At 45.8% G+C, this 26,022-nt stretch overlaps 1 long non-coding RNA gene across 3 annotated transcripts in view; it reads right to left on the bottom strand.

Annotated features, from left to right (window-relative positions):
- Window positions 1–2,482: 2,482 nt before the first annotated feature.
- The window catches only part of LOC122563400 (uncharacterized), a 42,829-nt gene continuing 19,289 nt past the window's right edge, over window positions 2,483–26,022 (bottom strand). For 2 of the 3 annotated variants that reach the window (XR_006315577.2, XR_015752194.1), the window contains exons 2-3: window positions 6,667–6,774; window positions 2,483–2,813 (exon numbers count right to left, since the gene is read on the bottom strand). This is a non-coding gene — a long non-coding RNA (uncharacterized LOC122563400). The remainder of the gene's footprint in view (window positions 2,814–6,666; window positions 6,775–26,022) is intronic. The other variant, XR_015752195.1, reaches the window with a different exon arrangement.

Below are 26,022 nucleotides of genomic sequence, written 5' to 3'. Positions count from 1 at the left end.
ACTTGGCTACTCTATAAGCCTAAGCTTTTAATTGGATGCCTTCCTTTATTTCCCTGGTTATCCAGGGTTGGCTCTTCCTCCCCTTGCTAGCCTCGTTTTTGACCAGAATATACTTTCCTTGAGCCCTGCGAAAAATCCCTTTGAAAGTCCTCTGCTGTTTCTCAACTGTTCCACCGTATAACTTGTGTTCTCAGTTTAATTTAGCCAATTCCTTCCTCATCTCATTGAATGAGAGGTGATGTTTTTTAGGAATCAACGGTGGAGGTGTTGGAGATACAGGAAGGATGTTTGTCCCTGGCTGAGGTACTGAGCTGTGGGGGGCAGTTGTGGTGGTGTGTTTAGAACTGGAGGCAATTGCCTAAGAATGTAGGGCAGGTCATTTAGGACTGAGATGAGGAGAATCTCTTTGTTCAAAGGGTAGTGAATGTTTGGCCAACTCTGCTCCACAGACTGTGGAAGCTCAGTCCTTGAAGATGTTCAAGACTCAGTTTGATAAATTTCTACTTATGAAAACACAGGGATAGTGCAGGAAAATAGTACTGAAATGGGATATCAGCCTTGATCTACTGAATGGCAAAGCGGGCTCAGACCCCTGCTCTGATTTCCCATGTCCTTAAACCTCGAAGTGCCTGATTAGGTGAAGGATCAGTATTGATCAATATTTCTGTGTACACGTGAATTGCATTCCTCCTCCAACAGACCACTTGTGTGTTTGGAAAATGGCAGAAAATGTAAGTTCCTTTTTAAGAATTCCCTGCTGCTATTCTCTTTAAAAATATTTTTGAGATAAATATCCAACTATTTATAATGTCCATGCTTACTTGCGTGAATTTCTGAATTCAAACCAGCATAACATTGATTGAATTGTGTCTGTTTCATGGATGCCCCTTTGTGAAAGAACATAAAAATGTGGAGCTGTAATTGAACAAAGAGCATAGCCTGAATTTTCAAAGCCTCCAGGATGACCAAGCCCAAAGGTAAAGCTCCAAGGTCCCGTCTAATTGCTGGTTTTACTTTACTGTTCTTTCAGGCAGACTGGATTAAGTTACCAGTGTAGTCATGGCACATCGCCAAGAATTGAGAGTACTTATTACTGTCGACATATGGTTTCTGTTTAAAGGTTACCCTGTAACAATAACCTGCAGATTTCTCTATGTGGGCAATAATTGAGTGCAGAAGGAGACAAGCAGCTCAGTGGAAAGGACATTTCAAGCAGCAAAACCCATACCTTTTTATTAACCCTCCCACTGGTCAATGTTTTAAAGGGATTTTTCAAAATGGAACACCAGTGATGTGTCAATAATATTTTAATAGTATTAAGGATAAAGAGATGAAAGACATTGTTTAATAAAGTACTTAGAGCATATACTATAGAAAAAGCACCTAGAGCCTTTATAGCATCCCTATCTCAAAGCCAGAAGGCCAGTTTTCAAATTCCATCTGCTTCAGACGTGTGTCATAACATCCCTAGGCAGGTTGATTTAAAATATCTCAAAGCGCTTATAAGGTCTCATATGGTGAGTTATAGTGTCCATCCTTCTGAGCCAGGACACCTGGGTTCAAGATCTCATTATATCTCAACAGGTTGAGTTGAAGATATCTTGAGCCTTTGTGATTCAGTGGTAGTGTTTGAGTCAGAAGGCTTTGACTCGAGTTCAGACCTGCTCCAGTGGTACATTGGAACAGGTCGATACAAAAAGCTTCGAGCACTTAGAAAGAGAGACTCCAGTGTCCATAGGAAGTTTTCAGTGACTGTTGCTCCCATAATGGCTGGAGTGCACTGTCACTCCAGAAAACCAAATTTGTCATTTGAAGGTTTTTTTGAGATGTTACCTGGAGGTACAGGGGCTCGCTCACGTGATTTGGCTGCATTTGTTTTGTGAGTTTTCTAAAACGATCTGAAGAAAGAGTCTACTATCTCTGGTATTCTTGAAGCTTAATGTGACTGGTGTAACCTGGAGAGACTGCAATGTGTCACAAGCCCCACAACCAAACTTTAATTTAAATTGTTGAGAGTGTGATGCTGGAAAAGCACAGCAGGTCAGGCAGTATCTGAGGAGCAGGAGAATCGATGTTTTGAGCGTAAGCCCGTCACCAGGAATGAGGCTTGTAGGCCAAGGGGGTGGAGAGGTAAATGGGAGGGGGATGAGGCTGTGGGGAAGGTAGCTGGGAATGCTATAGGTCGATGAAGCTGAGGGAGAGGGTGCTAGGTCAGACAAGGGGTTGGAGCAGATAGATTAGAAAGGTGATGGACAGGTCAGGAGGGTGGTGCCGAGTTGGAGGCCTGGGACTGGGATAAGTTAGGGGGAGGGGAAATGAGGAAATTGGTGAAATCCACATTGATCCTGTGTGGTTGTAGGGTCCCGAGGCGGAATGGTATGTTTCCATATGAAATTTTCTTTGATACAAGTGACCCTTTAAGGGACTGTCACTTGTGATTATGTGATTTGTATCCTCTTTGACAAATTAAAGTGAAAATTACTTCCTGGCATCATTTCTGTCTTTAATTCATGTTGATTTGGATTTTTACAAACATTATAAAGATTCAGCGCTGGGGCAATGGGTTTGTCAGTCGGATCGAGGTGTATTTGATGATGCTTGCTGTAATTAAATCCATTATCAAGAAAAGTGTTAATGTCCAGTCTGATTCTTCACCAGTTGGTTTGGGACTGGAGAAATATAACGACTATCCATCAGTCAGGAGGGGCTGTAGAATGTTTCAACCATTGTTCTCATGAGGAAGGGTTTGCGAGATCCCTGGAAACGTATTAGATTCTGAACCAATGATCCACTTCTTGAAAAAGCTTTGGTATCTGTAATAAATAATCAGAGATCTGGATCAAATACAGGGATAAGGAAACTTATAGAGGTTCCCTTCCTTTTTACTGAGAAAGTGCAGCATTCTGTCCAATAAAAAAAATACCCAGGAAAGTCTGGGAGCCTGACATCTGGGATTCCTGGTCTAACTTCTGAACTTAAAGCTGGAATGCAGATCTCAAGATGAGTCCAGAACTGGAGGGCAGAGATTTCGGGTGAGAGGGGAAAGATATAAAAGCAATTTAAGGGGCAACATTTTCACACAGAGGGTGGTACGTGTATGGAATGAGCTGCCAGAGGAAGTGGTGGAGGCTGGTACAATTGCAACATTTAAAAGGCATCTGGAACGGTATATGAATAGGAAGGGTTTGGAGGGATATGGGCCGGGTGCTGGCAAATGGGACTAGATTGGGTTGGGATATCTGGTCGGCATGGACGAGTTGGACCAAAGTTTCTGTGCTGTATATCTCTATGACTCTATATCAGGGTCTCTACCAAATGCAACATGGTAATTTCAGACAGTTATCACACTGAGGGTGAGGACATTTTTTCTGACATCAATATATTTTTGTTTTTTATGACTTTATACACATGACCTCCAGCTACATCTCCTAACTCAATTTAAAGTCATATTATGAGTTTATCCCATTCAAACATTTTTAGCATTTGAAATTTTAGCATTCCATTTCCTTAATGAGACCTTCTTTCACTGATCTCTCTTTGACTGAGAGATGGAGTTTTTTTAAAAATCCTTGCTCACCCCTTTTGAATCACTTCTGTAAATTTGTCCGAAGGATTGGAGAGATGTTGACCAGGCTTGTTCATCTTTAATTGCCCTGGAGCAGATGGTAGGCTGGTGCCTTGAACCGCTGCAGTGCATTCTGGTACAGATACACCCACAATGCTGCTGGTGTGGGTGCTCCAGGATTTTGAACCAATGACAATGAAGGAAGAGCCAATTATAGATGATGGTGTGACTTAGAGGGAAAGTGCTCCAGGTAGTGCTCTCAGGTATCTGCTGCCTTTGTCCTCCAAGGTGGTGGACATCATGGGTTTAGAAGGTGCTTTCAAAGGAGCCTTGACAAGCCATTCCTCCCTGCACCTTCTCCACCATTAGAACTTTGCTTTCTTTGAATAGCACCCAGAACAATGATACAGTGCCCCATGATTGAACAGGTAAATGAATCAGTCCATCTCAATGTATTCTTATTATTTTCAGCAATACATCTGACTGGTTTCAAGAAGCAAGGTTTCACAATACAGGTTGTCACCTCAAAGTTGAATATTTGACTGAGTTCATGAGTATTCTAACCTGGAGACCTGTACACTGGCCTAGTGGTATTATCACTATATTGTTAATCTAGAGACCAAGGTAACATCCTGGGTTCAAATCCTACCATGGTGGGTGGTGGAATTTGAGTTCCATAAACATCTGGAAAAAGATTCTAATGATGACCATGAATCAATTTTCAGAAAAATCCATCTTATTCCCGAATGTTGTTTATGGAATGAAGCTGCCATCCTTACCTGATCTGGCCTACATGTGACTCCAGGACCAAGGCAATGGAGTTGACCCTTAACTGGCCTCTGGGCAATAAGTGCTGACCAACCCAGCAATGTGATCATCCTATGACTGAATTATACAAAACTTTAAGGATTGGTTGGAAATTCTCCAACTTTTGTTAAGTGCAAGTGTTTTGGAATTGTCAGCCGATTACATCCCAAAGATGTTCTTGCTAGAATGTCACCCTGTTTTTAAAAATAACATGCTCAGCCTGATATGACAATGAAATACCAACTTCAGTGCCAAGATGTGCACCAGTAATTTCTACCGATTCTCCCAATCTCCTAAAATTTCCTCACAAAAGCTGCCAGTAGCCTTTCTCTACCCAGGCATTAATGTTCCTCAGAGGTTATAGCAGTGACAAAAAACCTGAAAGTAAACTCATACAGTCAATACCATTTATTTACAATAAGATAATCGAACTACTAAAAGAATGAGTTTAGACTTTGAAAAGAATAAATGGTCAGATAATTCAAATGAACAAGCTTGAATGTCATTAATTATTCAGACTGTCATATGAGCATTTATTTTGAGCATTACACCCCTCTCTTTCCCTCTCGTACCATTGTAAGCCTTCTGGCCAGCCAATGGTACCTGGGATCTTCTATGGATCATATTATCTGCTCATTAAACTGAGAATGAATTCTTCAGAATATTCCTGAGGATGTGTGATTGCAAGTCCCTTGCTATAGTCTGGAAATCCACTGTTGACTGATCCAGTCTGAATTCTGTGGCAGCTTAGATCCAAGAACCTTCAGCTTTGAAACTTCTGTTCACTTATTACGAAGTTCTGCTACATTGTAAAGATGCCTGTTCCCACCTTATCGACAAACTATTAGAGAATGTTTCATCAGGAAATTCTTTCTCTAATGCATCACACGTTATCTTCAAGGTCTTCAGTGTTATTCAGTGCTTAAATGGGAGGAAGAACAGATTCATTGTAACTGATGAAAGCACAAGACTAGCCTGGAAAGTGTTCTTGTAAATTTATTACCAAGATCTTTTGGTACCTGAAGATTATTTTATAAGTGCACATGGAAATCACGGAGTAAAACTAATTGATGAGATTTTTATCCTTCACTGACAATTTGTTTATGATCAGATTGTTACTGATTTTCTGGTAAAGTTTTATTCTTATTCCCTGAAGAGCTAAAAACAAGCTTACAATTTAGACAATGCTTACATCTCACAACGACGTTGTTTCATTTAATACCTCTCCAGCCAGTCCCAGCAGGGTAAAAGTGTAGATTGATTCCACTAACTGATTCAGTATACAGCCACACGTATCAAGCTCCAACATTCAAAGTGTAGGCTATGCTGCTTGTTCACCTCAATCAGGACAGTCTGACTGAGCCTGGAGAGCCATCTACTCAGTGAAAGGTACTCTTTATTCTTTCCAAAACCTGTTGGTCTTCCAGTGTAAAGAGTTAACCTTGACTGAGTGTTGCAGACAGCACATCCCAGGTTCCAGGACTATGTGCTGAGGGACGCACTGAAGCTTGGGGCAGCTGCCGCCAAGGCATAGTGGGAAAGACCACCATCTGAGGTCTGTTTCCCATAATTAAATGGGGGTCCATTCAGTACATGGTGCCTCATGTACAGGTTATCATAGAATCCCTATAGTCTGGAAACAGACCATTCAGCCCATCAAGTCCACACCAACCTTTCAAAGAGCATCCCACCCAGACCCATGCTGCCTATCCTATCCCTGTCATCCTGGATTTTCCCATGGCCAATCCACCAAACCTGCACATCTTTGGACTGTGGGAGGAAACCAGAGCACCCAGAGGAAACCCACACAGACACGGGGAGAATGTGCAAACTCCACACAGCCTGAGGGTGGAATCAAACCACACATCTCTGGAGCTGTGAGGCAGCAGTGCTAATCACTGAGCTACTGTGGTGCCCTATATACGTAAATATAGTCTTTTACCAAGAAGAAATGTCTTGGGTTTGTTTATTGGATAGAATCAAACTCCTATACTTTCACATGTTACTGTCCAGAACCGGACTGCATGAGGGAGTGTATATTCATATCAAGGTATTTTTGGGAATAAAGTATACTTTTGAAAATTAAGGAAAATTCAGGCAGTGGGTGGTGGAGAGTGGAGCATGTACGGTGGGTATTCAGTGGGGTCCCAGTTTGTGTGTGTTACCGGATTGGGGGGGGTGGGGGGGGGGGTAGGGGGCGTGGTGAAGTAGATATTAATGTTAGCCCTTTCTGGTGCTTGGTTCTGGAAGGTACACATAGGAGCTTTGATTGAGGATTAGATTAGATTACTTACAGTGTGGAGACCCTCAGGATGCAGCCAAGCGCTTGACTATGGTATTCACTGGACACCCACAGCAAGCGGGATCTCACTAACAGTTTTATTCTGCTTGTAGTTGACCATCTAGTCAAATGTGACAAAAGAGAGAAGACAAGAATTAGGAGCAGCAGCTCATTCCATATGTGTCCCACCCTCCGTGTAAAATAGTTGCCCCTCAGGTTCCCATTTGTTCTTTTCCCTCTAACCTTAAACTAATGCCCTCTAGTCCTCGATTCCCCACCCTGGGAAAAAGACTGAGTGCATTCACCCTACCCGTGCCCCTCATGCTTTTATACACCTCGATAAGATCCCTCCCCCCAGTCTCGTATGCTGTAAAGAAAAAAGTCCTAGCTTGTCCAACCTCACCCTATAACTCAGACCGTTGAGTCCTGGCAACATCTTTGTAAATTCCTTTGGCATTCTTTCCAGTTTACTAATATCCTTCCCATAGTATGGTGACCGAAACTGAACACAATACTCCAAGTGTGGCCTCACCAAGGTCCTGTATAACTGCAGCATAACTTCTCAGCTTGTATACTCAGTGCCTTGACTGATAAAGGCCAGGGTGTCAAAAGCCTTCTGCACTGCCCTGTCTACCAGGGATTCTACTTTCAGAGAACTGCTCAAGTTCCCACTGTTCCACTAGGCGTTTGGTATGCTTTCCTTTATTGGTCAGAGTATTGAGTACAGGAGTTGGGAGGTCATGTTGCGACTGTACAGGACATTGGTTAGGCCACTGTTGGAATATTGTGTGCAATTCTGGTCTCCTTCCTATCGGAAAGATGTTGTGACACTTGAAAGTGTTCAGAAAAGATTTACAAGGATGTTGCCAGGTTGGAGGATCTGAGCTACAGGGAGAGGCTGAACAGGTTGGGGCTGTTTTCCCTGGAGCGTCGGAGGCTGAGGGGTGACCTTATAGAGGTTTACAAAATTATGAGGGGCATGGATAGGATAAATAAGACAAAGTCCTTTTCCCAGGGGTCGGGGAGTTCAGAACTAGAGGGCATAGGTTTAGGGTGAGAGGGGAAAGATATAAAAGAGACCTAAAGGGCAACTTTTTAAAACAGAGGGTGGTATGTGTATGGAATGAGCTGCCAGAGGATGTGGTGGAGGCTGGTACAATTGCAACATTTAAGAGGCATTTGGATGGGTATATGAATAGGAAGGGTTTGGAGGGATATGGGCTGGGTGCTAGCAGGTGGGACTAGATTGGGTTGGGATATCTGGTCGGCATGGACAGGTTGGACCGAAGGGTCTGTTTCCAAGCTGTACATCTCTATGACTTTATGACTCTACTGTTCCTTAAATCCTACCATTCACAATGAGATTCCTACCTTGATCTGACTTTCCAAAATGCAAGACCTCATACTTATCTATATTAAACTCCATTTGCTATTTCTCAGCCCAGAAAGGTCAGGAAGAGGAGGAAGAAACATTATTTGAATTGCTTCCTGTATTTTGCATGTGACTTTAACTCCAACTATAAACGTTACATTGATCTTTGAGTACAGTGATCAATTAATGTATAAACGCAATGATCATATCAGAAACCTCCCACAGGGCTGGGCGCAAGGCCTCTTTAAAAACACATTAACTGCAAAGACTGTCAATTTTAATCACTGTTAAGTATAAATATTATTCAGACATTGAAAAAAACCTTTTAGTTACATAAGTCATCTGAATATTTTAAGCATTTGAGCAGACTCGTTTTTTCTACAGTTCTGACTCTCCTTTTCTCAGTTGAATGCTGAAGGTATACACTTTGCAATCCATCTAACATCCAACTATATACCGAGGAACGTGCATCTGTTCATTTAAATACCAACTTGTGGCATTCCACATCCGCAATGAGTAAAAATACCAGTGATTTAAACTTGGTCTTTCAGTGCCATAGACAGACGTGGTCTCTGGCGTTTGTGGCTGACCCTGGCATGACCAATGACCCAGTGACATCAGGTGGGATGGACCGTCAGGTAAATGCTTTAAGAGAAAATCCTTGTTCTTCCCACTTCTTCACTTACTTTGTCTGACTGATAGAAATTCAGAATTTCCTGTAGCAAAGACCTCAAAACAGTAGCATATAGTGAATACACGTGGCTTTATTGGTGAGATAGAGGCAGCTCCATACACCGCAGCTCCATACACCGCAGCTCCATACACCGCAGCAACTAATACTGATCTCATTCGATAAACCTGGCAGTGTACTTGCATGGCAATGTTGTAACAAGTGTTTCTTTTTTAATTTTCAGTATTTTTGATTGTAAGCTAAGTGTAAAAGGACTATTTATACAAAAAGACTGTTGAAGGAATGTCTGTGCTTTTGTTGAAAACATTTATAGTAAATTTTGTTGACACTGTATCCTAGCATCTTCAGGCAGTGGGACAGCTTACTGCAGGCAGACTGCTGCCAAGGGGCTGTGCACAATGTGAGATTTAGGCAGCACTAGATTGATCTGGGGGGGTGTAGTGACAAGTTGGGGATGAAAAAGGCCTACTGCCTGCCAATAACTGTGATTGGCTCCTGGGGAGCTGAACAGCTTGTGGGTTTGAACGATATAGCCTGATGTCTTTGGACGTCCAGTAGGACACACGGTGTTCTTTTTCTCTGCTGTGAAAAATGTCTAAAGCTCGGCAAAAGGTAATTCCATTTCCCTCAACAATTGCTGAAAGCTGTGACTTTTAATCAATAAGTCAGAGATCTTTTTTAAATTTGTGAACAAGTCTCTTTGCGCCTCTTGAAAGGAAGTGGAAGAACAGCTGGATAAGAGAGGTCAACAAGCAGCAAGTCCTGACAAACAGATGAATAACTTCAGCCAACACTGGATTGGGACCATTCAACTGCCCTTCTAGTTTATCCTTCACCCATAACACACGTGTGTGAGTGTGAGTGTGTGTGTGTGTGTGAGTGTGTGTGTGTGAGTGTGTGTGTGTGAGTGTGTGTGTGTGTGAGAGTGTGTGTGTGTGTGTGTGTGTGAGTGTGTGTGTGTGAGTGTGTGTGTGTGAGTGTGTGTGTGTGTGAGTGTGTGTGTGAGTGTGTGTGTGTATACATGTTGAAGGGACTGACAATTTTAAGTAGAGATTGACAATTTTATGTCAACAGCTCATAGTTGTTTACCTGTACAATAAAGAGTTTCTATCAAATTGTGAAGTGCAGAAACTGGGTTCAAGCTTTCTGTTAACCTGAGCCAGAAAGAAGAGGTAAATTAGGGAATTTTAAGTACATTTATAAAATCTTTAACTTTCGTGATGACTCTGGGAATAGTGGGGCTTGATTACGAGTGCACTACGCCAGCAAGGTCTGAGAACATATTTAAATTGTTTTAAATGTTGCCACCATAAAATCCAATCAAACATCCTCCAGTAACTTGGTTTCTTCAAAAATGATTCAGACTATCGTTGTAACCTGTCAATATTGCACCTAGTTAAATAATGGAAATTTGTATTTAGACATAGGACCAGAAGGGAGGGGGGAGCTTTCTGTTTGGTAACGGCTGTAAAATTATCCAGCTGGATAGGAAATGTTTACCTAAAAACAGCAGAGAACATCTTCTTCCTCTGTGTTCTACACCACATCAGATCCATTTGATGAGTGTATTCACTTCAGTCTAAATATGATGCACATTCACATGTCTTCACCACTTGTACAGCAAAAATATAATCTTTAAAAACCACAATGAGAAGATTCTGATCAATTTAGAAAAGTTACATAATACAGTGCACTGAAGTATCATGTACAGGGTGAATTATTTGCTGTTTTCCTTCTATCATTAATATTTTTATCTGTTATTCAATGACATTTAGAAACAGCTCCAAATTACAAAAGAATAGTGGAATAATTGGCTCGGTTACAGGTAAATTACATTAGGAGTTCTGTTCCAAAGCATTTGCCAGAAGTTGCACAGCTGTTGTTTGAGCATGTTGTTGGCTATTATATTTCATTGCAGATTTTTTTTCTTGCAGGATCTAGGGAGATCACATCACCTGCTTTTTCCCAATACAATGCCACGCAGAGCAACTCACACCTGGTGCAGGCAGTTTCCATCCTATATCTGACACCCATTAACATCCAATATCAAAGCTGGGTCACGGTTCCCCAAACAGGGCACCTTTCCACAATGTGTACAAATACACACTCCCAATGTCCATAAAATATAACCAACATTTCAATCATACCCAACTCTATCAACAGAGAGGGCCCCTGATTCAGGAGCTTCTGAACCAATCACATGCTGTATCTCACTTTGTTTCTTTTTTCATCTTCTTTCCTTCTTTAAGGAATAGGATCCTGTTTCTGACTGTTGGTGCTGTCTGTCCTGGAAATGTTGCCCTTGTGAGAAAGTGACCCCCTGTGTCCCACGGAGCATTTTATTCTGAGATGGAGCTGTGCCCTCAGCCCTCTGTGAGGATCCAGTCACTGAGGTTCTGTCAGCCATTGTTCCTCATCATATGATTGGACAATACCTCCGGTCAGGATTCCTGTGGTAAACCTTTAGCACTGATGCAAAAAAGCAAAACAAAATAAGCTCAGGAAGAACAGGGTGATTTGAACCATTGCTTTGCAATTTGTGGTTCAGTCAGTTTTCTCTCATTTCTTCAGACAAAGTTGTGGGTTCAAGGCCCACATTTAATGTGAACACAGATCAAGGCTAGTCATCCAGCTCACTGAAGAAATACTGCATTGTCAGTTGCAGGTACCGTGTTTCAGATGAGATATTAAAATGAGTTTGCAATCTCAGGGGCACTGCTCTGCAGCAGAGCCAACTTAGTGAGTTCTCCTGGTCAATACTGTGCATTAAACAACATTGCCAAAAAGAGAAGCAGATTCCCTAATCATTATCACGTTGCTGTTTTTCAGAGCTTGTTGTTAGCAAATTGGCTGCAAATATCTTTGAGACATGCGATGGTTGGGACAGGCATTATGTAAATGCAACACTTTCTGTTTTGTCTGTGACCATTTTCAGTGAGCAAGATTTTAAATGCCTTTTCCTTTTTTGGGAATCTCCTCCAGTCAGGGCTAAGCTAGTAGAAGGCCGTGTGAGGAAGTAAAGTATCTCACAATCCCCAACACCAACATTACATTGGGATAATGGCTAGCCAATTGTCTTTTGGTGTCAAAGATGGATTTAAGATCAGCGAATAACTGCTCACTAAATCTTTGCAGTTACTAATTCAGTTTCGTTCGTGTTCAGAGATGGTAATGACCGGCGGTGCCTCTGTGTCCTGTCCCAGGACGTTCATCTTCTTCAGGCTATAGTCAGCCCAGAATCCTTGTACGTGTGAGAGAGGCAGTCCATCAGTGTCTGGAGTTCCTGCTGGGTGTGTGTTATAACTGCAGCATCATCGGTAAACAGCATGTCCCTGATGAGTGCCGCATGGACTTTTGCCTTGCCTCTGAGGCAAGCCAAGTTGATCTAGTGGGTAGGTAAATCCCCTCCATTGTGGCGCTAAAGGCGTGTTTCAGGAGAACGGCAAAAAAAAAAATCCCAAAGAGTCTATAAATGATTTGGATGACAAGTTTGCAGATGACACCAAAATTGCAGGTGGAGTGGATAGCAAAGAGGGTTACCTCAGATTACAACAGGATCTTGACCAGATGGGCCAATGGGCTGAGAAGTGGCAGATGGAGTTTAATTCAGATAAATGCGAGGTGCTGCATTTTGGAAAAGCAAATCTTAGCAGGACTTATACACTTAATGGTAAGGTCCTAGGGAGTGTTGCTGAACAAAGAGACCTTGGAGTGCAGGTTCATAGCTCCTTGAAAGTAGAGTCGCAGGTAGATAGGATAGTGAAGAAGGCGTTTGGTATGCTTTCCTTTATTGGTCAGAGTATTGAGTACAGGAGTTGGGAGGTCATGTTGTGGCTGTACAGGACATTGGTTACGCTACTGTTGGAATATTGCGTGCAATTCTGGTCTCCTTCCTATTGGAAGGTGGTTGTGAAACTTGAAAGGGTTCAGAAAAGATTTACAAGGATGTTGTCAGGGTTGGAGGATTTTAACTATAGGGAGAGGTTGAATAGTCCAGGGGCTGTTTTCCCTGGAGCGTCAGAGGCGGAGGAGTGACCTTTATAGATGTTTATAAAATCATGATGGGCACGGATAGGATAAATAGGCAAAATCTTTTCCCTGGGGTCGGGGAGTTCAGACCTAGAGGGCATGATTTAGGGTGAGAGGGGAAAGATATAAAAGAGATCTAAGGGGCAACTTTTTCACACAGAGGGTAGTACAGGTATGAAATGAGCTGCCAGAGGAAGTGGTGGAGGCTGGTCCAATTGCAACATTTAAAAGGCACCTGGATGGGTATATGAATAGGAAGGGTTTGGAGGGATATGGGCCGGGTGCTGGCAGGTGGGACTAGATTGGGTTGGGATATCTGGTTGGCATGGATGGGTTGGACTGAAGGGTCTGTTTCCGTGCTGTACATCTCTATGACTCTATGAGTGTGGGAGCAAGGATGCCACTGCGGATGTTGAAGGGCTCAGAAGAGCTGCTGTTGAACTGCACTGTCTCCTTCATGTTACTGTGGAAGGATTCGATTATGCTCAGCAGTTTCAGAGGGCAGCTGATCATCAGGAGAAACTTTGAAAAGGCCATTTCTGCTGACCAGGTCGAATGCCTTGGTGAGGTCGATGAAGGCAACATACAGGAGCATTTTCTGTTCTCTACCCTTCTCCTGCAGTTGGTGAAGGTCTATTGTTGACCTTTTAACTCGGAAGCCGCACTGAATGTCATCCATCAGTTTATGTACCCTGGCTCCACCATCACTGACAACCTCTCCTTGGGCACACAGATTGACAAGAGGATTGAGAAAGCAGCCTCAACTCCTGCTCACCTCATGACTCAAGAATGGACAAATCCCAAGCTGACAGTGAAGACTAAAATGTCAGTCTACAATGCCTGCATCATAAGCACACTGCTGTATGGCAGTGAAACGTGGACTCCATTTGCCAGACAGGAGAGAAAACTGAACATCTTCCACTTGAGTATCCGCGTATCCTGGTAAGATAGAGTGTGCAATGCAGCGGTCCTATCTCGCGCTGGCCTTCCCAGCATGTACACCCTGCTCAGGCAGCAGAGACTGTGCTGGCTGGGCCACGTCCACCACATGGAGGATGGCTGCGTCCCAAAGGATATCCTCTAGGGAGAGCTCATATCCAGAAAGAGACCCACTGGGCGTCCCCAGCAGTGCTACAAGGATGTCTGCATACAGGACATGAAGGCGCTTTACTCCATTGTTATGGAGTCCTGGGAAAGGCTTGTAGCTGACCGCATGAGTTGGAGAAGCACCCTGAACCAATATCCCAAAACAGGGGAAAAAAAGCTGAAGAGCACTACAGCAGACAAGTGGGCACGCAGGGAGGAGGGCAGCAGCTCGAGCAGATCAATGACAACACACAGATGTGACCTCTGCGACCGGGACTGTCACTCCAGCATCGGGCTCTTCAGTCACAAGTGACATTGCTTCAGGGAAACAGAAAGCCAGAACAACGAGGCCAACCATGACCGAAAGGGGCTCACAATTCAGGTTAAAAACTTGTCTCGAGAATTGTAACAAAATATTGAAAGATGGGACTGCCTTTGCCTGCCCTTGGCAGTTCTTCCATCAGAGATGTACAACAATGGTAGAAAAACATGAGAGTCTAATTATTAAACCATACTTAACAAAGGATGGTTTGATCTAATTGCAAAAATCTATTTAGATTATGCAAAGACATTTAGAAAAATGTAATCTCTGATATAAGGAAAATAACATTAATCCACCAATGTGCAACAATGGGCTCAAATCAAGGCTCCCAGCTTCTGAGTTGTTTTTGACAGGAAGGGAGGAGCAGGAGGATGCCATTCAGCCCATTCAGCCTGCCCCACTTTTCTATACGGTCACAGCTGATCTGTTTGCAATCTCAGCTCCAGTTTCCTGTCAGCACCTGTTACCCTTAACCCCTTTGTCTATCGAACAGCCTTGATTAATTTAAAGACTCAGGCACTACTACCTTCGAGGGAAGAGAAATCCACACTCTGAGGACCTGCTGATGGAAAATATTTCTCCCTGACCATCTTAAAAGAGAGACCCCTTATTCTGAAAGGGAGTCCCCTAGTTTCAGTCTCCCCCACAGGAGGTAATTTATGCTGGATATCCACCATGTCCAGTCCCCTCAGGATCTTATGTTTCAATAAGATCACCTCTCATTCTTCCGAAGTCGAGAGGACATAGGACCTATCTGTCCAAGCTATCTTCATAAGATAAGCCCTGCATCCCAGGGATGAGGTGAATTATTTTGGTATCACTGAGGAGATCCCTGGGAAACAGGCTATGCTCCTGTCATCATTACATGAATGCCATGTCAGCCAGGCCCCTGCTGCAATGGAAACAGCTATTAATTATTTATCTAGCTGTTTTAGACACAGTTTGAGTATTGCATGAGAGGGTTGTCTTGTCTCAGTAATTTGGAATTCTTCCTGCTCCCTCTAACTTCAATGACTCTGGGGTTGTTCGATTGTTGAACTCTGTCTATTCTTAAGTGATGAATCTCTTGTTTATTCTGTATTCAAATCACAATGGCTGCATTGACTTACAGTTAAGGGAATGTCAGGAATCACATGCTACATCCAACAGACTGAGATTCACCCAGTCCATAATCACAGCAGAATTCATCTACTGGGGGAGAGAGAGAGAAAACGCAGTCCAAAGATGTGCACGTTAGGGTGGATTGGCCATGCTAAATTGCCCACAATGTTCAGGGATGTGTAGGTGAGATGCATTAGTCATGGGCAAATATAGGGTAGGGGGAATGGGTCTGGTGGATGACTCGTCAGAGGGTCGATATGGACTTGTTGGGCTGAAGGATGTGTTTCCATTCTATGAAGAATGAGTGAGTGTGTGTGAGAGAGAGTGTGAGAAAGAGAAAAGCAAGACCCCCAATGACAAACAAAACCAGAGACGGCTGGAGAAACTCAGCAAGTCTGGCAGCATCTGTGGAGAGAGAAATGTGTGTTGTGATGCCAACTACCACGAGCAGAAATGAGCTGGTACCAGCCTCTTCCCTTGTCTGGGTCTAAGGACAAATAGGATTTCCTGGAATAGAGGAGAGCTCCAAGCCTGTCGAAATGTGGAGAGATCCTTATCTTTAATAAGGTATAATTAATTGTAATTAAATTATAAGATGTATTTGAAAGTTGGATACTGTTCCTAAGACATTTGGGAGATGTGTGGATATGTATCTTAAACTACAAGGTCCCAAGATGTTCTGAGTTTCCTCCCTAAACTGTTATGATGACATTAGCAGAGTCTGTGACGTACAATACATTCTCCCAACATTAATCCTTTCAAGCCATTATCCAATACAAGATATTTAACAAGCCCACCCTCTCTCAAACCCAGCAGCAGGATTTTAAAATCCAGCCCAAGAATCTGACAAACACATTGTGGCAAGAATCTGGATCAGTGGCGCTGGAAGAGCACAGCAGTTCAGGCAGCATCCGAGGAGCAGCAAAATCGACGTTTCGGGCAAAAGCCTTCATCAGGAATAAAGGCAGAGAGCCTGAAGGGTGGAGGACGATTTTGCTGCTCCTTGGATGCTGCCTGAACTGCTGTGCTCTTCCAGCACCACTGATCTAGAATCTGGTTTCCAGCATCTGCAGTCATTGTTTTTACCTCATTGTGGCCAGAATCTGGTGTGAGACTTAATCAGCCCGCATTCGATCAGTCCCAACTCAATCAGCCCCCACTCGATCAGCCCCAACTCAATCAGCCCCCACTCGATCAGCCCCAACTCAATCAGCCCCCACTCGATCAGCCCCAACTCAATCAGCCCCAACTCAATCAGCCCCAACTCAATCAGACTCCACTCGATCAGCCCCAACTCAATCAGCCCCAACTCAATCAGCCCCAACTCAATCAGACTCCACTCGATCAGCCCCCACTCAATCAGCCCCCACTCAATCAGCCCCCACTCGATCAGCCCCCACTCGATCAGCCCCCACTCAATTAGACCCCCCTCAATCAGCCCCCATTCAATTAGACCCCACTCAATCAGCCCCCACTCAATCAGCCCCCACTCAATCAGCCCCCACTCAATCAGCCCCCACTCGATCAGCCCCCACTCGATCAGCCCCCACTCAATTAGACCCCCCTCAATCAGCCCCCATTCAATTAGACCCCACTCAATCAGCCCCCACTCAATCAGCCCCCACTCAATCAGCCCCCACTCAATCAGCCCCCACTCAATTAAACCCCCCTCAATCAGCCCCCATTCAATTAGACCCCCCTCAATCAGCCCCCACTCAATCAGCCCCCACTCAATCAGCCCCCACTCAATTAGACCCCACTCAATCAGACCCCCCTCAATCAGCCCCCACTCAATTAGACCCCCCTCAATCAGCCCCCACTCAATCAGCCCCCACTCAATCAGCCCCCACTCAATTAGACCCCACTCAATCAGACCCCACTCGATCAGACTCACACTCACACACACACACTCACACACACACACTTACACAGGCACACCCACCCACAGACACACTCACACACACACCCACACTCACACACTCACATTCCCACACACACACTCACACAAACAAAAACACTCACACATACACTCACACACACACCCACACTCACACATCCACACAAAATCACACACACTCACACACATACACTCACACACTCACACACACACATACACTCACATACACTCACACACACACACACGCTCACACACACTCACATACACACAGTCACATACACACACACACACACAAAATCACACACACTCACACACATACACACACACTCACACACATACACACTCACACACACACACCAACACTCACACACCCACACAAAATCACACACACTCACACACATACACTCACATACTCACACACACACTCACACACTCAGATTCCCATACACACACTCACACAAACAAACACACTCACACACACACACTCACAATCACACACCCACTCAAACTCACACACACACTTACACTCACACACACTCACACTCACACACACACTCACACACATACACTCACACACACCCGCATTCGCACACTCACACTCACTCTCACACACACACTCTCACACATTCACACACACACTCACACACACTCACACACACAACTCACATCCACACAAACACATACCCACATTACACACTCACACTCACACACTCACACGCACTCACACACACACTCACACACACACACTCACGCATACACACACTCACATACACTCACACACACACACACACACTCACACACACACACTCACATACACGCACACACACTCACATACACTCACACACACACAAAATCACACACACTCACACACATACACTCACACACTCACACTCACACACTCACACACACTCACACACACACCAACACTCACACACCCACACAAAACACACACACTCATACACTCACACACATACACTCACACACACTCACACACTCACATACACACACTCACACACACACACTTACACAGGCACACCCACCCACAGACACACTCACACACACACCCACACTCACACACTCACATTCCCACACACACACTCACACAAACAAACACACTCACACACACACTCACACACACACTCACACTCACACACATGCTCACACTCACACACACACTCACACTCACACACACTCACACACACCCGCATTCGCACACTCACACTCACTCTCACACACACACACTCACATTCACACACACACTCACACACACTTACACTCACACTCACACACACACACACACACTCACGCAGTCACATGCACACTCAGACAAACACATTCGCACACACACTCACAGTCACACACTCACACACATACATTCTCACACACACACAATCACACCCACACACTCAAACACACATTCACAAACACACACACTCACACACACATATGCACACACACTCACACACACACTCACACACACACGCTCACAGACACACTCACTCACACACGCAATCACACACACACTCACAATCACACACTCACACACACACACAAACACTCACACACACTCACACTCACACACACACCCACACTCACACACACACTCACACACACACACTCACACACCTACTCACACACAGACACACACATACTCACACACATACAAACACCCTCGCACACACACACACTCACACATGCTCACACACACACCCTCACAGACACTCACACACACATATGCACACACTCACACACACACTCACACACACACTCACACCCTCATACACACACACTCACACACACACACACACTCACACACACACACACTCACACACACACAAACTCACATACACACACATTCACACACACACTCCCACACACACACTCCCACACACACACTCACATACACACACACTCTCACACACACGCACACATGCGCGCTCACACACAGACACACACACTCTCACACACACACACACTATCACACACACGCACACACACACTCACACACACTCATACACACGCTCAGACACACACACACACACACACACACACTCACACCCACACTCTCACACACTCACACACACACCCACCCACAGACACACACACTCACACACACACACTCTCACACACACACACCCACACACACTCACACACACACACTCACACACACACTCACGCACACACACTCACACAGGCACACCCACCAACAGACACACACTCTCACACACACGCACACTCACACGCACACTCACACACACACTCACACACACACACACTCGCACAGGCACACCCACCCACGGACACACACACACAGACACACACACTCTCTCACACACACAGACACACACACTCTCTCACACACACACACTCACACACACACACACACTCACACAGGCACACACACCCACAGACACACACACTCTCACACACACACACACTCACACACACTCACACTCACACACATACACACACCTGGAGTATTGTGTACAGTTGTGGTCTCCATACTTACAAAGGAATATTCTTGCATTGTAGACAGTTCAGAGAAGGTTTGCTGAGCTTATCCTGGGATTAACTGGTTATTTTATGAGGATTGGGTCTGTACTCACTGGAGTTTAAACTAATGAGATGTAGGTGATATTACATCTTTCTTAGTTTCAGAGACTAACAGTTTTAACCACCACAATGTCAAACTAAACATAATGCCTGTACTAAGAATTTTAAAAAATAGTTTCAATTAAATCATGCCTTTATCTCTCATGTAGTCCATTTGAAATAACAGCTGGTCACTTACACTCATAGAATCACAGAGATGTACAGAGTGGAAACAGACCCTTTTATCCAACCCATCCATGCCGACCAGATATCCTACACTAATCAAGTCCCATTTGCCAGCATTTGGCCCATATCCCTCCAAACCCTTCCTGTTCATATACCCATCCACATGCCATTTAAATGTTGTAATTGTACCAGCCTCCACCACTTCCTCTGGCAGCTCATTCCATACACGCACCACCCTCTGCATGAAAAGATGCCCCTTACTTCCCTTTAAAATCTTTCCCCTCACCTTAAACCTCTGCCCTCTAGTTTTGGACTCCACTACCTTGGGGAAAAGACTTTGTCTATTTACCCGATCCATGCCCCTCATAATTTTATAAACCTCTATAAGGTCACCCCTCAGCCTCCGACGCTCCAGGGAAAACAGCCCCAGCCTGTTCAGCCTCTCCCTGTAGCTCAAATCCTCCAACCCTGGCAACATCCTTGTAAATCTTTTCTGAACCCTTTCAAGTTTCACAACATCCTTCCTATATCAGGGAGTTCAGAATTGCACTGCAACACTCTGACCCCCTGCTGCTGACCCCTGACCCCCTGCTGCTGACCCCTGACCCCCTTGGTGCTTACCCCTGACCACCTTGGTGCTTACCCTTGATCCCCTGCTGCTGACCCCTGACCCCCTTGGTGCTTACCCCTGACCCTCTTGGTGCTTACCCCTGATCCCCTGCTGCTGACCCCTTACCCCCTTGGTGCTTACCCCTGACCACCTTGGTGCTTACCCTTGATCCCCTGCTGCTGACCCCTGACCCCCTTGGTGCTTACCCCTGACCCTCTTGGTGCTTACCCCTGATCCCCTGCTGCTGACCCCTGACCCCCTTGGTGCTTACCCCTGACCACCTTGGTGCTTACCTTTGATCCCCTGCTGCTGACCCCTGACCCCCTTGGTGCTTACCCCTGACCACCTTGGTGCTTACCCTTGATCCCCTGCTGCTGACCCCTGACCCCCTTGGTGCTTACCCCTGACCCTCTTGGTGCTTACCCCTGATCCCCTGCTGCTTGCCCCTGACCCCCTTGGTGCTTACCCCTGACCCTCTTGGTGCTTACCCCTGATCCCCTGCTGCTGACCCCTGACCCCCTTGGTGTTTACCCCTGATCCCCTGCTGCTGACCCCTGACCCCCTTGGTGCTTACCCCTGACCCCCAGCTGCTGCCTGGTGCTGACTCCTGACCATCTCCTGATGCACTTATGTAAAGTATGATTTGCCTGGATAGCACATAAAATAATACTTTTCGCTGTATCTTAGTAAATGTGACATGATTAAATCAAAGACGAGTGTCAATTAGGTGACTTTGGGATAATAACATCTGAAAATACACTAGATCTCCCAGAGAGAAAATCTCCATGAAGCTGGAAGAAATCACAGCTAAAATATTGTAGGATTCAGCTGAAAACTTTCTCTTTTTTTACATATCCAGATGTGCTGCTACACAGAACCAAACATTTCGTTTTCATCAACAGATCACCCATGGTATTTTTTTCACTTATTAACCACCACAAGTAAATCACTTGTGTTTTCCAAGTGATTAATTTAAAAGTAAATGAAACAGAGAACTGTAGATGCTGGAAATCTGAAACACAAAGACTGGAGAAACTGGTAGCATCTGTGAAAAGAGAAATAGAATTAATGCTTCAAGACCAATGACCCATCTTTGGAATTGACATACAAAGCCCAAAAGGGCATTGCAGTCCTTCAAAGGTCAGGCAGAGTGTGAGGGACCTGAATTAAAATAGAATTGGAAAGTCAACTAAAGCACTCCACCCCCTGCAGTGTCCATCTCTCTCCAAGGACACCTGAGCACTGCTGTAACCATGGAGGAGGGGCAGACCTGTTCATGGTCAGCCTGGTCAGGCCCAGGAGCAGACCCATGGGGAGGTCCTCTCACTTGCCCACACCCCTCTGCACTGAGTGCCCTAAGATTAAGAGATTGGGGCTGAAGTGCAACCAAAAGCACAACAAAAGATTTTTCAAATAACTAAAAGACCCAAAGTTTTAATGAAGACCCACAAAATCACTGCCGGCTGGGGGTTGCAGTGAAATCCGTGGGATCTCTCTTTATTGCAGTTTTTATTCGATAAATTCTGAGGTGTTTGACCTTAATTTGTCTGTTACCCATATTTACCTCATGTAAATCCCAGATGTCACAGTATAAGCTTCTGAGCGTACAGTACACAGTGGATGGTTTACTTTTCAAAGTTATTTTGTAAAGTTTATTTTGTTTGTTCAAAACCAGGGAGATTGTGGGCCCAGAGAGGCTGTGGGCCCAGAGAGGCTGTGGGTCCAAAGACACTGTGGGCCCAGAGAGACTGTGGGTCCAGGGATACTGTGGGTCCAGGGAGACTGTGGATCCGGGGAGACTGTGGGTCCAGAGAGACTGTGGGCCCAGAGAAGCTGTGGGTCCAGAGAGGCTGTGGGTCCAGAGAGTCTGTGGGTCCAGGGAGACTGTGGGCCCAGAGAGACTGTGGGTCCAGGGAGACTGTGGGTCCAGGGAGACTGTGGGTCCAGGGAGACTGTGGGCCCAGAGAGGCTGTGGGTCCAGGGAGACTGTGGGCCCAGAGAGACTGTGGGTCCAGGGAGACTGTGGGTCCAGGGAGACTGTAGGTCCAGGGAGACTGTGGGTCCAGGGAGACTGTGGGTCCAGGGAGACTGTGGACCCAAAGAGACTGTGGGCCCAGAGAGACTGTGGGCCCAGAGAGGCTGTGGGTCCAAAGAGACTGTGGGCCCAGAGAGGCTGTGGGCCCAGAGAGGCTGTGGGTCCAGGGAGACTGTGGGTCCAGGGAGACTGTGGGTCCAGAGAGGCTGTGGGTCCAGGGAGACTGTGGGTCCAAAGAGACTGTGGGCCCAGAGAGACTGTGGGTCCAGGGAGACTGTGGGTCCAGGGAGACTGTGGGTCCAGAGAGGCTGTGGGTCCAGGGAGACTGTAGGTCCAGGGAGACTGTGGGCCCAGAGAGGCTGTGGGTCCAGGGAGACTGTGGGTCCAGAGAGGCTGTGGGTCCAGGGAGACTGTGGGTCCAGGGAGACTGTGGGTCCAGGGAGACTGTGGGCCCAGAGAGGCTGTGGGTCCAGGGAGACTGTGGGTCCAGAGAGGCTGTGGGTCCAGGGAGACTGTGGATCCAGGGAGACTGTGGGCCCAGAGAGACTGTGGGTCCAGGGAGACTGTGGGTCCAGAGAGGCTGTGGGTCCAGGGAGACTGTGGGCCCAGAGAGACTGTGGGTCCAGAGAGGCTGTGGGTCCAGGGAGACTGTGGGTCCAGGGAGACTGTGGGCCCAGAGAGTCTGTGGGTCCAGGGAGACTGTGGGTCCAGAGAGGCTGTGGGTCCAGGGAGACTGTGGGTCCAGGGAGACTGTGGGCCCAGAGAGGCTGTGGGTCCAGGGAGACTGTGGGTCCAGAGAGGCTGAGGGTCCAGGGAGACTGTGGGTCCAGGGAGACTGTGGGTCCAGGGAGACTGTGGGTCCAGAGAGGCTGTGGGTCCAGGGAGATTGTGGGTCCAGAGAGGCTGTGGGTCCAGGGAGACTGTGGGTCCAGGGAGACTGTGGGCCCAGAGAAGCTGTGGGTCCAGAGAGGCTGTGGGTCCAGAGAGACTATGGGTCCAGTGAGACTGTGGGTTCAGGGAGACTGTGGGTCCAGGGAGACTGTGGGTTCAGTGAGACTGTGGGTCCAGGGAGACTGTGGGTCCAGGGAGACTGTGGGTCCAGTGAGACTGTGGGTTCAGGGAGACTGTGGGTCCAGGGAGACTGTGGGTCCAGTGAGACTGTGGGTTCAGGGAGACTGTGGGTCCAGTGAGACTGTGGGTCCAGGGAGACTGTGGGTCCAGAGAGGCTGTGGGTCTAATTTCGCAGTGAGGAAGTGGAATCTCAAACCTTACCTACTTCAAGCAGAGAAACAGGTACTGCTTCCTGACCAGACAGGAATTTGGCACAATACTGACATATTCCTGGCCCTAAGGTGTAGACTCTGATCCCTCATTATAAAATTTCCAACTAAAGGAGATTGTTTTGCTCTACCAACCACCTACTGTTCCTTTTGCAATCTTTGTAGATATTATCTCTGAATTCTTTTAGTCATTGTTTTGAAATCCTGGTAATTCCTGAGGAAGAGTTTGGCAAACAGTTGGGAACCACACAAACCTGGAGTCTGATGTATCTCAGGAATTCCCACATGGGCTTTGTAAAAGCAGCATCTCTGCCCATTCCATGATGATGGCCAGTCCCATCGAAAGGGAAAGAAGTCCTTACACTGACTAGAACACTGCAGGTACATACACCCTGTGCCTTACAGAGAACAATACAATACAGGAAGAGGCTCTTCAGCCCTCTAATCCTGTGCCGGCACATTTTGCCCTTCCATATTAAAACTGTCTTCACTGACAGGATCTGTATCCCTCTATTCCCTTCCTATTCATGTCATTCTCCAGGTGTTTCTCGAATGCTGATATTGTATCTGCCTCCACCATCTCCTCTGGCAGCATGTTCCAGGCACTCACCACACTTTGTGCGAAAAACTTGCCTCACCCATCTTTTTTAAACTACCCCACCCCTGCAACTTGAACCTGTGTTCCCTAGTAACCGACCCCTCCACCCTGGGAAAAAGCCTCATTCTTCCCACTCTATCCATGCCATTCACAATCTTATGAACTTCTATCCGGTCGCCTCTCAACCTCCTGCATTCCAGTGAAAACAAACCCAGTCTATCCAATCTTCTTCATGGCTAAAATCCCCCAGACCATGCAACATCGTGGTAAACCTTTTCTGTACCCTCTCCAAAGCATCCACATCTTTCTGGTAGTGTTGTGACCAGAATTGTACACAATATTCTAATTGTGGCCGAACTAAAGTTTTATAAAGCTGCAGCATAACTTGTCTATCCTGATACTCAATGTCCCTTCCAATGAAGGTAAGCATCCCGTAGGCCTGTTTTACCAACTTATCTACCTGCGCTGCCACCTTCAGTGATCTGTGGACCTGTACACCCAGGTCCCTCTGCATATCAATACTCCAAAGGTTCCTGGCATCCACTGTGTAATTTCCACATGTACTTGACCTTCCAAAGTGCATCACCTCACATTTGTCTGGATTAAACTCCACCTGCTATTTTCCTGCCCTATCCTCCAACTAATCTGTATCCTGCTGTATTCTTTGACAATCCTCCTCACTATCTGCAACTCCACCAATCTTTGTAACATCTGCAAACTTACTAATTAGACCAGCTACACTTTCCTCCAAATCATTTTTGTAGATCACGAACAGCAGAGGTCCCAGAAGTGTCCCTGTGGAACACCACTAGTCACGGTCCTCCTTTCTGAAAAGCATCCTTCCACCACTACCCTCTGTCTCCTATGACTATGCCAGTTCTGTATCCATCTTGCCAACTCATCCCTGATGTCACGTGACTTCATCTCTTGTCTGCCATGAGGGACCTTGTCAAAGGCTTTACTGAAGTCCATGTGGACATCAATCGCTTTTCCATCATCAATCACCTTTGACACCTCCTCAGAAAACTTGATCATGTTAGTGGGGCACCATCTCCCCTGCACAAAACCATGCTGTCTATTGTTAATTGGTCCACTTGCTTCTAAATGCATATAGATCTTGCCCCTGAGAAGCTTTTCCAATAAATTCACCACCACCGAGAGGATTATCCCTGCTACCTTTCTTAAACAGTGGGACAACATTGGCTATTCTCCAGTTCTCTGGGACCATACCTGTGGCCAAATAGGATAAAAGGATGTCTATCAATGCTCCAGCAATTTATTCTCTTGCTTCCCTCGATATTCTGGGATAGATCCCATCAGGACCCAGGGACTTATCTACCTTGATATTTTTTAAGACTGACAACACCTCTTCTTTTTTAAAAGCAACTTGGCTTAGAAACTCAACACTCCCTTCCCTGAGGTCATCCTCCACCAATTTCTTTCTTTGGCGAAGACACAAAGTATTCGTTTAAGACTTCACCGACCTCTTCTGGCTCCACACACAGATTCCCTCCTTTGTCCTTGACTGGGCCAACCCTTTCCCTGGCTACCCTCTTGCTTTTTATATATG

This window comes from Chiloscyllium plagiosum, unplaced genomic scaffold, assembly GCF_037043375.1.
Source record: "Chiloscyllium plagiosum isolate Xiang-an unplaced genomic scaffold, Cpla_swu_hap1 HiC_scaffold_30, whole genome shotgun sequence".
Lineage (NCBI taxonomy): Eukaryota > Metazoa > Chordata > Chondrichthyes > Orectolobiformes > Hemiscylliidae > Chiloscyllium > Chiloscyllium plagiosum.
Note: the sequence above shows the minus strand (reverse complement) of the source record. Positions and strands in the feature narration are given on the sequence as shown.